Below are 15,775 nucleotides of genomic sequence, written 5' to 3'. Positions count from 1 at the left end.
TTCGAGACACACTTTTGGAAAGCGCATACCGGGCTGTGGCGCTAAAATCCTTGAATGAACATGCTTCAGTGCATTAGCTGGCAAACATATATGTCTCAAATAAGGTCATTCAATCAATTTTTTTTCCTTGCATGTCTTGTCGTACATTTTAAACTTCACTGGCAAGTCGACAAAAAAAAACAGAGGACTGTTCAAAACAAATAAAAGTTAATAATATTTAATGATTAGATGCCTCCCAGCATGAAAGGATGTACAAAAATATTCAAATCATTATTTTGATGCTTCTTCAAGTTTTTTTTTCAGCAAACAAAAAATCGTTACATGTTCATTTTTTTTTGTATAACTTTAAATAAACACATGAAAAGTAAAAGAAGATCAAGGTTTCTTGTTTAGATCGTTTTCGATTATTATAAGTTTAGCTAATAATAATAATAATGATGATGATGATGATGATGATAGAGATGGGTAAAAACAGTAAAGGTCGCGTCGATTACTTGAGGTTCTTGTCTTACCTCGTTTTTTTTTTGTTAATTTTCATGATATAACAATTTACTTCACTGTCACTTTTGTTTAATTTTTATTACGGCAGCAACACGTAAAGATAATAAAAAGCCTTAATAACAATAATAACAATCAACATGTTGTACGAAATACGAATTGAATGCAGAATTCGCGAATGAATGATCAACTTGACATTTTAACAACTTAATAAAGGTCTTGGAATGTTAAGATCTTGAATTTTATGTATGTTTTGTCATCATATATATTTTTTTAAAAATAATAATATTAACTTGAAGAATTTCCATTAAAATAACTTTACTTTTACTTTTTTTATACAACATATATCATTAATAATAATAAATATTTTTTAAAAATTAAACAATAGAATCATTATTTTTTATTTTTAATAATAAAAAAATGTATATGTTGTAAAAAAATCAAATAGGTAAATAAAAAAAATAAATTTCAAATAATTTTTTTTCATAATTTGATATTTAAAAAAAATATTATTTTTACAAATTTTAATAATTAATTTTTAAGATATTTGAGGGCAATTTTTTTCATTATTATTTAAGTTAAAAATAAAATATTTAATATTTAATAAAAATAATATTTTTTTAAATTAATATTTTATAATTAAATATTAAATTATTTTTATATTAATTTAATTTCAATTTTTAATTTATTTATTTTTTATTTAATTTTTAATTAAAATACCTGAGGGTATTTTTATTTTAAAATTAAAATTAAAAATTTGTCGAATATTTTTAAGAAATTTCATTAAAATAACTTTAATTTTTTTTTATACAACATATATAATTAATAATAAAAATAATATTAAAAAAAAAATTAAACAATAGAATCATTATTTTTATTTTTAATAATAATAAAAAAATATATGTTGTAAAAAAATCAAATAATAAATAAAAAAATAAAAACGTAAAATTACTAAACACAATTTGTCATTATTTATTAGCTTGCTGATTATATTTCAGTTTCTTATTGATTATTATTATTATATTATATTGCATTAATGTTAAAGTTGTATACCGTGTATATTGTATAGATTGTGTAAAAATTATTACTCACACATTATTATTATTATTATAATCTTGATGATCATCATTAAATTGCACAAATAGCAAGAGGAAAAACTTCTCACACTTGTTTTGTGTCGTCGTGCTTAATTTGGGTCGCCACTTGCTGCACGCATCCAATCATTATTTCATGTTACTTTTGCTTCTTCAAACATTAATATAATAAAAAAATTGCAAAAAACTTCGTTACTCATTAAAATTACAAAAAGCAATAAACAATAACCTTAAGAAGAATCTTCCTCATTAATTATTATTTTATGTTATTTACTCGATTTGACACATAATAACGTTCAACAATAGATAATATTGTGTACACGAAGTAAAAGCCAGGTGCTTTCAAGGACAAGTAAAAGCCTGAAATGATAAATACTTAAATGAAATAATAATAATTCAATTACTATGCAAATCAACACATGCACGCGCAATGATAAATGATATTTCATTTTGTTTTATTTATTTAGCCAACAATTATATACCGGGAAAATAAGCGATTTTAGTACATTCATAAAATAATTATTATTATTATTATATTTGAGATGCAATTGCTATTTTTTAATAATAATTTATTGCACCTTTTAAAAAATATTAAAATGAATGATTAGATTTTTATTATATATTTTTTCATACATATTCTCGTAAATTCTATCTAACAATATCTGACTAAACTGAATGTTTTACAAGATGTTATTAGATAAAAATAATAAATTTTCTACACTTCGTGTCGGTTTTCTATGGCAATAAATATCAATATACTTTACTCCATGCTGCATTCTATCGTTTCATTGTAATATATTGTCTCTCTCAAATAATAATTGCTGGCAAAAAAAATATAAATTAATAATAAATAAATAATAAAAAAGGAGCCCCGATGTCATGACATAGAACCAGGCAAAACAATAATTACAAACTGACATGCAAACTCGACTCACACATGGCTTGATTTAAACGTTTTTTCACAACGTTGTGACTAAGCCAATCATAACAATCAATCGGTTGCATTGAAAGGGAAAGGAAAAATCACAGAAAATCACGTACGCCGTCAAATTGCTTGTTTAACTACAATACATGACCTCTGACATGTGCAAAAGTTAGATAAAAATTATTATTTATTAATTTTACATGTAGCAAGAAAAATATGATAATTGTTGCTATGATGGAGTATCTTCAATGAGATTTTTTTTTCATTAATCAGGAATTTTTATTACTAAATAAATCATAAAATTGTTTGCAAATTTTAGGCAAGCGCAAGTTAAAATTTTGTTTTACTTTATTATTTAAAAAAATAAATAAATTATTAAAATATATTAAACTAAAATAAAAATTATTTTCAATAATTGTTTTATTATTATTTTTTTTAATTTTAATACATTTAAAAATTATTATTTAATAGGTACATGTTAAAAAATTATTAGTTTTTAAAATTTTTAAGATAAAAAAAAAATGAAATACATTAAAATAAGAAAATATTTTTGAGTAATATTGAATTTTTTTAATTTTAAATATTTTTTTAGTTAAATTTAAATTTTAAAAATATTTGATGGAAGTTTTTAATATTATAATATAAAATTAAGCTTTAAATAAAATATTTTTGGTTAAAAAAATAATAAAAATTTAAAACTTTAAGAAAAAAAAAGTATTTTCCAATATTTTTGTATTTCTCATAATTTTTAATTAATTTAAAAAATATTTTTTTTATCCAAATTATTTTTCATAATAATTATTTAAATACTTGTGGGCAAATTTTTATTATACTATTCAAGCTAAATAATTAAAATATTTAATACATAATCAAAAAATAATAATTTTCGAAAAAAATAAACATTTTATAATAAAAAATTAAATTATTTTTACTTTAAAAAATAATAATAAATAATTTATTTTTTTTATTTTTTTTTTAAATTAATTTTATTAAAATATTGAATTAAAAATTAATTTAAAAAAATTTTTAAAGAATAAAAAAATAATAATAAAAATAAACTAAAATAATAATAAACGCTTTTGCTCGTTGTACTTGCCTTATGAAAAAAATTGCTACATCGATGAGTAAATAAATAAATTTTTAAAGAAATTTTTTCTTAATTTTTCAAATCTTTTCAAAAGTAGTTCAAAAGCTTCTACAAACTATTTTCCATAAAAAAAATCCAAAAATTGCAAAATCACCCGCTGCTGCAACTACTTGCTAATGTGTTGTCATTACACAGTGCATAAAATTTTATAAACATTATTTTGAAAGTATTTGTATTGTATGTCACACACACGAGCAAAATGTGCATAAATGGAAAATAAACATACGAAATTTTTCATATATGCAAGTTTTTAAAGTATGTTAAAAGTGGTAAATGCAATTTTATTAGGTTAACATATTTTGAAATATTTTTCTACTATGAATAAAATGAAAATTTGTATGCTATACAACAACCAAGTTGAAAAAAAAAACATAAAAATGCACGTCAATAAACAATTTATATATACGACATAATGCAACAAAAAAAGAGACACATGACAGCGTATCTCTGAAAAACATCAAAAAATTGTTTGCTTCATTAACTAACACTTTTTTGTTCGTTGCATCTAAAGTGTACTGAACTAAATGTCAAAACAAATATTGTTTCGCATACCTATATTTTAGTTTATTTTACAACAAGTATAATAATAATAATAATTATTGTTAACATTTTCTTATGTTTTTACGAAAAAAAAAATATTTAAATAAGAATAACAATAAGACTGATGACATTTAAAATTCAGTTCGCGAGTAATAGTTTAACATTGTTTTGTAGTTGTTAAAAAATTAAAATAAAAAAACGAAAGGATTGCCTTTTTTTTTATTGAGGTTACAATATTTCACTGACAAAAATTTACCTTGATTTTTTTTGACATTCTTTGAAGAAGTTACATACCGAAATGTTTACTCGAGTCAAGAAGGGGTAAAAATAATAATTTCAATGTTAATGATTGAAATTTAAAAGCAATTTTACTACTTATTAATTTTTTATTGTTTTTTAAGTGTTCGTAAGTGTTAAGTTTATTAATATAAAAGGTAAATATATATGTTAAAATTTTTAATAAGGTTAAAAGTTTTAATTTAATTTAATATTTTTTTTTATTAATAAACAATCGATGAAATTATTTTGTTTTTTAATAAAAAATAAAAAAAAATTAAAAAAATATTTTTTAAATAAATAATAAATAAATTGTTAAAATATAAATAAATAAAAATAATAAATTAATTAATAATTTACTTAAATAAATTATTTTTATTTTTTTTTTTAAATTAAATATTTAATAAATATAAATAAAGTAAAAAATTTTAAAATTATAAAAAAAAATATTTTTTTTTTAATTTTAAAATAATATTTTTTAGTTAATTAATCTTATTTTATTTTTTTTTTCATTTTTTAATTAATAAAATTATTTTTTTTTTTATAATAAATAATTAATAAAATTTTTATTCTTTTATTAAAATAATATTAAAATGGAAACGTCTGGTTATTCATAAAAATTAACATGAAAAAGTAATCTCAGTTCAGCTCGCAGCGACATATCTTTTCCTACCATCTAATTATCATAAATTGAACAATTTATCGATTACACTGACATGGCATTGTTTTGCCATGTTCGCTCAGCAACTCCATCCAATTGGTAATGAATCATTCTTCCACACCTCCTGGTAACACTTTCAATATAATAATAATAATAATAATCGTTAGTTGTTGTATTTTGTACACATTGTAAGAGAAGCCCGTAACATGCATGGTTAAATTAATTAAAGACAAAAACATTAATTTGCTGCCGCTCCAGCAACCTCGTTTTCTGCAGTAAGTATTTTACCAGCATCACGAAAACCCAACAAACGTGTCACTTGTCAGGTTATATTATTAAAAACAATACATTTCAAAAAAGGTAAATTATTGTTTGCCACTAATGTTGTTACAATGTTTATTTATTTATTTATATTTTTATTTTTCTTGTACAAAAAAAAATTAAGAAAAAAACGACAGAGCCTTATTATTATGTTAAATTATTAACTGCAATTCCTTTCGGTTTACATTTGCACGTCGAGCATAAAAAACGGATGTTATAAATTTTCGTCGTGGTACTAATGAATGCATTTCAAACACACAAATTGTTATGAAATTATCAAGGTCCACATAATGACGAACAAACTTATTGATGAACATCTGAATGAATGAACGAACGTCGCAATATAAAATACAAGAAACACCTGAAGAAACATCATGTCAGATTAAAACAATATCATGTACATTATTATAAATTTATTTGGTTATTTAATATAATTATGGTCATAATTTTTGCCATTCAAAGGTTCCCATGCAAAAATGTCAACTTTTCGATTAAAATCTATGTTTATGAAAAAAATATCATTTTAATATCAGAATATTTTTTTTTTCAGCTACTGTTTAAATATTATTTTTTTTTTATTATTATTATATTTGTAAACATATTTTAATGTATTCGTGACTTTGGCTAAATAAAGAGGACAAGACAAGAAATTTCCATATTAGATATTATAAATTTAATAAAGGATTGCTCAATTTTCCGTATTTTTTTATATTTTTTTTTTATTCTTATATTTCTAATAATAAAAAAAAACATGTTTCTTAATAATTTTTCTTACCGCATTTCGAAGAAAAAAAATGCGGTTTTAACCTGAACTTTAGTCTAAATTTTTTTTTCATTAATTTTTGAAACTTTAGAACTAAAAAATTAAAAAATCTAAAAAATTAAAAAATCTGTAAAATTTAATTTTTAGGTATGAGGAGTGTTAGGTAAATTGTGAAATGAGGAGTACTAAAATGTAAAATTTTAATTTTTAAATGAAAATAAGAATTATTTGAAATATCTGAAAAAAAATTTAGTCAAATTTCATAAGGAGTATAAAAATGAGAAAAAAAATTAATCATTGAGGAGTACAATAATGTGAAATTTTTACATTTTAAGACGTACATTAATTTAAAGCCTTATAGAAGATGAGGAGTAAAAAATTGTAAAATTTTTTATTTCAGTTATTTTAAATTTTTATTTTATTTAAGATGTTAAAGAAATTTTTAGTTCAGTATCATGAGGAGTATTAAAATGTTTAAAAAAAATATTGAGGAGTAAGAAAATGTAAAAAATTTTAAAAAGAAACTCAAAATGCGATAAAGTGAAAAAATTTTTTAAGAAAAAATTTTGTTGACTCTAATTTTTATAAAAAAAAAATTATTAGAATCAAACTGTGTTCCCTATTAATATTGCATCGCACGTATTTTATATTAAAAATAATAATAAAAAAGTATATATATTCGATTTCACGTTGATTTCATGCATATTAAGAATATTCTTTGACCCAGAATTAAAAACTGAGTTATGCAAGCTCAAAGTTAAGTAAAGCCACGAACAAATGCACCTTTGTTATTCGAATGTTTGGCATTTCAGTTTTTTTTCCTAACCACAACTAATCTATATCCAATATATTTATTTATGTATACAAAAAATGTACAAATCGCTAAAATAATAATAATAATAATAAAAGGGAAAATGCCACAGTTTATTATGCAAGTTTTTTCAAGAATTATATTTATTTCTGTTGTTCGCTTAAATTAAAGCAATGTACGTGGTTCTCGTGGGTGTTTGGACAAATTTTGCAAATTTGTTTCATAAATGCTTGAAAATTAAAAACCATTAAGATTCGCTACGGAAAAAATGGATTAGAAATGTGTGTGCACCGAAAAAAAAACTAAACTGGTTCGCAAAAGTTTATTTAGAAACCGCAAGCAACGTATTTCCTTCGTAGATAGAGAGCGGCATGCATTTCAAAAATTTTATATTGCTAACTTTTTTAGGTTGCAATAACATTATTACCACATTTTATAACACCACTCATGAATTTCATTATATTTTTTGTTGTTGCATGTACTTGGTTTGCTATTTCACGTCGACAGCGACGCGTTGCATTGTATAGTGAAAGGAATATGAAATGATTATGAAATAGAATGTATAGAATGAAAAAAAAACTGCAACAACTTGACATAAATTTTAGCGGCAAGGCGATTAAATTGGTGAATGTTTACTATTTTTGAATTTATTTCGCATTAACTTACGGTTCGGAGAAGGACTAGAAAAGGAGAGAAAGGTTTTTAAATTTAAATTTTTTTTTATTTCGAATTAATTTCCGGTAAAAGTCGTTTGCAATGATAAAAATAAAAATTTAAATGCACGTAAAATGATAAATTAATCAAATAGATAACATTCTATTAAATTAAAAAAAAATAAATCTTATCTATTTTTTTTTCAATCAATATTGTTCAACTTTTTCATTTCAAAAAAAATCACAGCAAAAAAAAAAATTAAAAGTCACGTTTCCAAGGTCAACATTTTAGCTTCATTTCTATTATTTTCTCACCCACCCAGTTTCCCATTGATGCAAAACTACATACCGCCTGAATTGAATAATAATTGAATAATCTATCGCATCGTACAAAACAAGACAATTCCAATTCGATAATAGCTATTGTCATGTTCGCTTGTAGCTTTTAATCCATCCGTCTGTCCACGAATTGTTACTTATTTACTGTTTGTTAGATTGAACATTTTTTATTTTTTTTTTTTTTTTTTTTGCAATTACCTTTTATTATATTATTTTTACATTTATTTAGATACATTTGGTATACAATGTAAGGTAATTTGAATAAAATTTAAGTTTGCGCGCGCAATTACTTTATTTCCACTCGATTAATGCACACATATTATATTTTATAAAAAATAAAAGTTTTGCAGTAGATAGGGAATGTTATTTTAATAAGAATTTTATAAAAAATTAATATTCTTTTAATTAAAAAATTTTGAAATAAAAATTATAATTTAAAAAATAAGATTAAAGTTTAAAAATAATTTAAAAAAATAATGAAATTAAATAAATTAATTAATAAAAAAATAAATAAATATGATAAAAAATTTTAATTAATTTTCATTTTTTAATATTAATTATTATATTTAATATTATAATTTATTATAATAATATTTTTATTAATAATAATTATTTTTCTTACTATTTGACAATTTTTTTTGTATATTAATTTTTATTTATTTTTATTATTTATATTATTAATATTTATTCTTGATTAGTTTATTAACTTTTATTAAATTATTTACTTTATCATATGTTTTTGTAAAAAAAATAATAGTAATAAATTTTATTAAAAATATTAATATTAAAAAATATATACATTAATTATTTAAAAATATATTACGGTAATTCTACTCTTAATTAAAATAGTTTTATACCTAAAAAATTTTATATAATTTTAAACATTTAGAAAAAAATATTGAAATAAATTTTGAAATTAAAAGACAAGAAATTGTAAATCAGAGTAAATTAAATTATTTTTAAAAATTGAATTTCAAAAAATTCAAAAATTAATAATAAAAATAATAAAATAAATAATTAAAAATAATTTCAAAATAAAAAATATTATGTATTAAATAATAAAATATATTAAATTTTTATAAATTTTATAAATAAATACTTTTATTAAATTAATTAATGAATAATTAATAATCATTAATAAAAATATAAATTCTATTATAAAAATAAAAATATTATTTACTTATAAATTTTTTTAAATTTTTAATTAATTTAAAATTTGTTAAAATGAATACATAATTAAAAAAAATATTTATTTTTTTAAAATTAAAATATCCTACCTAATAGAAATTTATTATATCAAGAACAGAAACAACAATAAAATGACCAACAAGAATCAAACTTGAATTAATTCAATAATATTAAAAAGAACTTTTATCATATATTATTATAAACATATTTACTTATACATACATTAACATTAACATTAACGCTACATACCTGTTACTCTACCAACTTTATTACTTTGTAATCTTCACAGTTGATTTTATTTTGCGTGTGTACTAAAAAAAATTGCAATCAGTAGGACAACATATGTTCAACAGTGCCATGTGCGTAGATTAACATTATTTTATTTTATACAAGTACAGTTGTTTGATGATTTTTTTTCGTTTGTATATTATTTGCACACAATATAAAATAATAATAATAATAAATTGTTGTGTTGATCGAATAAATTGTGCCTGCTAGCGACTTTAATCTCCGCTGAAATCAAACAAAAAGTACCGAAATACGGAAAATTTATATTTATTATTGTTATTTGATTAGAATTTGTACTCAACATATATTTTGAAAATTGTTACAAAATATTTTTTGTCAAAATTTCGCAAGACTCAAAAATTAAAAATTTTAATTAAAAGCTCATGTCACGCTTTCTGCAGTTTGTTAATTACTTCCATTTTTTGTTTTATTTTTAAAATTAAAAAAAAAGTTCACTGTCCATTGTCAGTCAGTGCACACAACATATATATATTAATCTAGTTCAATTAACAGATTGTCTAAATTAACAGCGGGAAGCTAATTGTTGCTTATGCTCGCATTGTGTTAGGAATGTCGTAAATCTGACATTTTGTGGCTGCAAGATTGATGTGAAAGGTGAAAATATCAAGGTAACTTTTTAAAAAACACTTTTCTTGTCATTTTTATGAAAACATAAAAAAAAATTCAAGGCAAATAAGATTAATTTTACTTTTTTGCAGATTTATTGATGTCAGCGTAAGAACATTTACAAGAAATCACATAAAAACGCATTTTTTTACAATTACAAATTGCATGTTTTTTATGTAAATTTTATTTATGGCTTGTGCTAGCCTGAAAACTTGTTAACAAACACAACGAATCTCTTTTTTTTTTGTTGCGCAAAAAAAATTTTTTTTTTTCAAAAGAAATCCGCGCGTTGAGTAATTAGAATGTAACACATTGTTGAGTCAAGTCAAGTCTTTCAAGGACAAGTTTTAGAAATTCTTTGATTACTTCACCAATTTTTTTTCTTCTTTAAGCTCTTTAAGCAACTCAACAACAAAAAAATAACAAAAAACTGACCTCCATTAATTTTTTGTTGTTATTATTATAACGATCATTAGAAGTGGTATTATATAACCAGCACGTTGCTTGCTTGCAGAAAAAAAATTTAACTGGAACAACAATCCATTCTAATTCTGTGTTGTGTTCTTTTTGTGTATATTTTGCAAGAATCGTTAAATGTCTCACGTATGCAGGATTTGTTAGAGTTACTTCATAAAATAATTGCATATTAAGGCATGTTTAACATCAATTCCGAGTGGTAAATACTGAGTTGCGGAAAAGTAGGGTAATTTAACATCAAGAGGTATAAAAATATTTTTATAAAGAAATTATTTAAAAATTTTAATTAATATTTTTATGTTTTTGAAGGTTAAAAAATAAAAAAAAATTGTCTTAGAATCTTGCAAATTTTTAATTTTTTAAATTTTTTTTTATTTTAATTTTTTGTACAGAAAATTTATTTTCTGATGTTTTTTTTTGGTATAAAAAATTAAAAACATTATTTTTTAGAAATTTTTTTTAAAAAAAATTTGAATAAAAATAAAAAATAAAAAATAAAATAAATAATAAACGATTTTTTTAAATTAAATTTTATACAAATAGTAAAAAAATAATTAATTGATGAATAAAAATAATTAATTAATATAATTAAAAAATGATACAAAATAAATCATTTTTATGTCATACTTTTTAAGATGTAAAATTTTCTTAACAAGGGGTTTAAATTTTATTTTATTATTTTTTTATTGTAAAAAAATTAATTATAAAAAAAAATAAATTTTGTAATAAAATTAAGAAATTAAAAACTAAAGAATATTTTTTTAAAATAAATTGTTTAATAATTTTAAAAATTATTTTTTTTAAATTCTAAATTTTTTTTATATTTTTTATTTTTTTTTCTTAAATTCTCATATCAATAAAAAAAAAAAAAAAAATATAAAAAAAAATAAAAATAAAAATATTAAAACCTCTTGCCATGCATCTAAAAGGTTTAAAATAATTTAATAAAATATATTTATTTTTTTAATTATTTTTTTAAATTTTTACATTAAAATTAAGATATAAAAAGAAATTATTTTTAAAAAATATTAAAAAATTTTTAATGATAATTATTTTTAATAATTTTTTAAAATAATAATATTTAATATGTTAATTTAATAAAAATAAAAAATTACCCTTTTTAAAATTTCCATTAAAAAATAACTTCTTGATACACTAACTCGTCACTCCATTCTTAAGAATTCCCGTTCCGAGGACACAAAAAGTGATAAAGAACGGCAGCCAATATAAAGTATCACATCACGAAACGCGCGCGGCAAACAATGACAAAATAAAAATTCTTTCAGTTAATTGTAATGCTAATAATAATAAAACACTAAAATATGTTGTTACTTTATAGTTTTGTTTCAAGGCCAATCTGTCACAAGCAAAAATATTTCTAAGCAGCCAAGAATTTTTTTTCAATGCATGTTGCTTGATGTTGATGAATCGTCAAAAAAATAAGATAAACCTGTAAAGTAAATAAATGGCAGTAATTATGTAAATTTTTTCTTGTCATGTTCTGCGAGAAGAAGAATTAGGCCAGAAAATGAAAGGATCGAAGATGATCATTATTAATAATATTAAATTGTTTAGTATGCAAAAAAAAGACGAAAAACACAAAAAAATGATAAATCTCGTACAAAAAGATAATAAATCACGCTTTCATGAGTCGCTTGCAACATTGACATTTACTGCGCTATACTCGCTTAATGTTAACGTAAATTAGATAAAATATATAAATATTATTGACAATCTTTGCATTTTTAATGTGGGACGACAAACAATGCATTTTTCTGTTAATTTAATATTTTTTTTACAGTTATTTGCACTGTTAGTTCGTTGTAACATTGATTTTTATTGATCCCCGTTGTTGTTGTTGTTAAACATTTGTTGCAAAAAAAAAAAAAAATAAAAAAGAGTAATAATGTTGTAAAATGCTTAAATGTGTGCGATGATGATCGTACATGCATTTTTTAGATAAGCTAATAAGGTTAAAGGTGTAGGTTTCGCGTTGTTATGTTCGCTGTTTGCACTGAGTGAAGTCTGTAAAATTTATTTTGTCATCAAATCTCTATCATCGAATCTCTAACATTTTGAATATTTTATTTTATTTTTATTTTATCAGCTGAAAATGAATATTACAATGTTTAAAATGTCGGTTGTTGTTGCGCATTTGTGAAGGCAGATTTTTCGTTTTTGTTTGTAAACTCTTGCTTTTTATGGAAAAATTAAGTGAGAGGAATATAAATTACTTGTGACTATTGTGCAATTAAAACTTAGGTAGATCTTGTTTAAAATTCATCTTTGCAGATAAAAAAGTTGATGATTTATTTTTCAAAGCTTTTAAGTTGAGTGAAGAACTTTTATTTAAATTTTTTGATTGCAAAATTGTATGAAAATTGAATTAAAATGATAAAAATAAATATGTTAATATTATTTTTTATATTACAAAAATTTTTTATAACTTTTATTAATAAAAATACTTTTATTTTTTAAATTATTTATTAATATAAAAATAATAATTTAATTGAATTAAAACAATTTAAAAATATAATAAAAATATTGAAGAAAATCCGGGAAATTTTGAATAAAAAATAAAATATTAATTTTTCAAATTGATTAAATGTTCAAATTATGACAAATTTTTTTTAAAATTTTTTTTAAATTAAATTTTCTTATATTATTAATATTAATTTAAAAAAAAATATTATATTTTTTCTTTTTTTTTTATTTTTATTTTAATTATAATTAAGAAACTTTTTAAAAAATTTAATTTAATTTAAAATTAATTTTTATTTAATTTAAATTTTTTTTAAAATTTATCACATTTTTGGGAAATTTAAATTTTTTATTTTATTTTTTAAATGAAAAATTTTGAAAAATTTTTTAAAAAATTTAAATTTTTTTTAAGCTAACGGATTTTTTATTTTTAATAAAAATTTTTTAAAACCATTCAAAAAAAAATAAAATTTAATTTTCTCTAATTAGGCTTTTGAGGACATACGATAAAATTCAGTTTTTTATTTTGTTACTGTTTTATGTAAAAAAATGGGATTTTTTTTAATTTAAAAATTGAAATTTTAATAATTTTAATTGTCCATGATTTATTTTTTTTATTTAAAAAAAATAAAAAAATTTAAAAATTATTTTTTTTTAAATAAAAATATTTTAAATTTAAAATTAAATTCACATATTAAAATTTTATAATATATTAAAAAATTAAAAAAATAATTTTAATTAATTATAAAAAAATATTATTAAAATTTTAAAAGTTTATTTTTACAGTTTAAAAAGTAAGTTTATTTTATTTTAATATTTTTTATAAAATTTTATTTCATTTCAGGATCGTATACTATTGGATTAAATTATATAAAATAATTTTAAAAAATAAAAATAGTTTTTTTTATGAAATATTTAAAAAAATTAATAAATACCTAATTTTATAATAATATTTATTTTTTTTATTTATTTCATTATATATTTTTATGAATTAGAACAAAATTAAAAAAAAATTCAAATATATTTTTTTTAAATGATATTTTTTTTTCAGGAGATTTCAGGATAAAAATTAAACTAAAATATAAAATATTAATAATTAAACTTTCAAAAAATATTTTTATGAAATCTATAAAAAATAAAAAAAAATATTTAATTTTATTAGCTTATCAATGTGCGTCATTACACATGTTTTTCGCAATTTTATTAGCAACAAAAAAAAAATAATAAAAAATAAACTTTCATTATTTGCTCACACTCGTTATTTGCGTAAAATAATTAAAACTATTTCTTTTATCAACAACATTATTCTGACAATAACAACTTGCGACGAAAACGCGGTTTTTATTTGCTATTGATAATTTTTTGTGTGTGCAAAAAAACACAATTGGCAAGTACGACGAATAAAAAAAAAGTAAATATCATCATGGCTAACAGAAAAAAAGGAGGAAAAGCAATGTGAAGGTTAAATACACTTCACCAAAAAATTCATCCATCCACACATTCGTGTATATATTAATAATATTATTATCTTTCCTACCCATTTCTACACATTCATAAACATCTTTTTTTTGCGTATTTCGTTGCTATTCCGCTTCACGGATTTTTTGTTGTTTTGACATTGCTTTCGGTAGGTACACGAACCGAAAAAAAAATCATTAGCTGTCTCTCTACAACAACTATAAATTAGACAAATTTCGCGTGCGATTATTCGGTTTGCAACAATGAAATTATTTTACTTCTCTATCGATGGTTTGCCTTTTTTTAGTTATATCGACACACATACAAATATTGTTCAAACCAGACAAAATTCACACAAGTTTTTTTTTGTTGTTGTTGTTGTTGTTGTGTTACTTCTTTCAATCGCGAGTTTCAATTTTATTCTGAAGGTCAAAACTTTCGGAACTCTGGATTTTTTTTTGTGTGGCAAAATAAATGTTCTTTGTTCGTTGCTGGCTTGTTGTAATAAAATAACCGTAACTACCACGATAGAAAAATATAAAATTAACAAAGAAGAAAAAAATTTTTTGCTACGAGGCATCTCATCATCATCGACGACGCCGTGAGAGGAAGTACAGTGTCTAGTTATTGTATTATTGTTATTATTGTGTTTAGTACTTCTATGACTTTTGGAGTGTTTCAAAAGTTGATGCAAAAGTTATTTAATAACCTTTTGTGTTTGTTTTTTAACATTTAACAAAAAATAAGATACTCATTCTTCTTCCTACTAAAATTAATATGCATTTTTTACAAGAAGTTTTTTTTTTATTTTTTGACCTCGAATTTTTTGTGCATTTTTAAGATGGAAGATATTCAAGTTATTCTCAATAGTATAATGTTGAATGTTGATGTTAGTTAATTGAAAAGCAAGCGCAACCATGTATTGATTAATTATTATCATTTACACCCAAACGCAACCTTATTAATAAATATTCATATAAACATTTTATTAAGAATTTTGAATTAGCGGAAAAATTTTTAATGTTGTATTAAAAATAAAAATAATTAAAAATTTAATTTATAATATTTAATTAATTTATTTTAAAATTTTAAATACATAAAAAATATTTAAATTATTTTTTTAATTTTAAACTAATTATAAATATATGATAGATTAAATTATTATAAGAATTTTTTTTTTACGGTTATTTAAATTAATTTAAAAAATTTAAAAATTTAAATTAATAAT

The 15,775-nt window shown here is 20.4% G+C and overlaps 1 protein-coding gene across 1 annotated transcript in view; it reads right to left on the bottom strand.

Moving 5' to 3' along the window:
• LOC134837144 (transcription factor Ken 1) overlaps positions 1-15,573 on the bottom strand; it is a 68,922-nt gene extending 53,349 nt beyond the window's left edge. The window contains exon 1 of the mRNA XM_063852487.1: positions 15,564-15,573. The gene's annotated coding sequence lies outside the window, so the exon portion shown is untranslated. The remainder of the gene's footprint in view (positions 1-15,563) is intronic.
• Positions 15,574-15,775: the final 202 nt, after the last annotated feature.

Source organism: Culicoides brevitarsis, chromosome 1 (assembly GCF_036172545.1).
Source record: "Culicoides brevitarsis isolate CSIRO-B50_1 chromosome 1, AGI_CSIRO_Cbre_v1, whole genome shotgun sequence".
Classification (NCBI taxonomy): Eukaryota; Metazoa; Arthropoda; class Insecta; order Diptera; family Ceratopogonidae; genus Culicoides; species Culicoides brevitarsis.
Note: the sequence above shows the minus strand (reverse complement) of the source record. Positions and strands in the feature narration are given on the sequence as shown.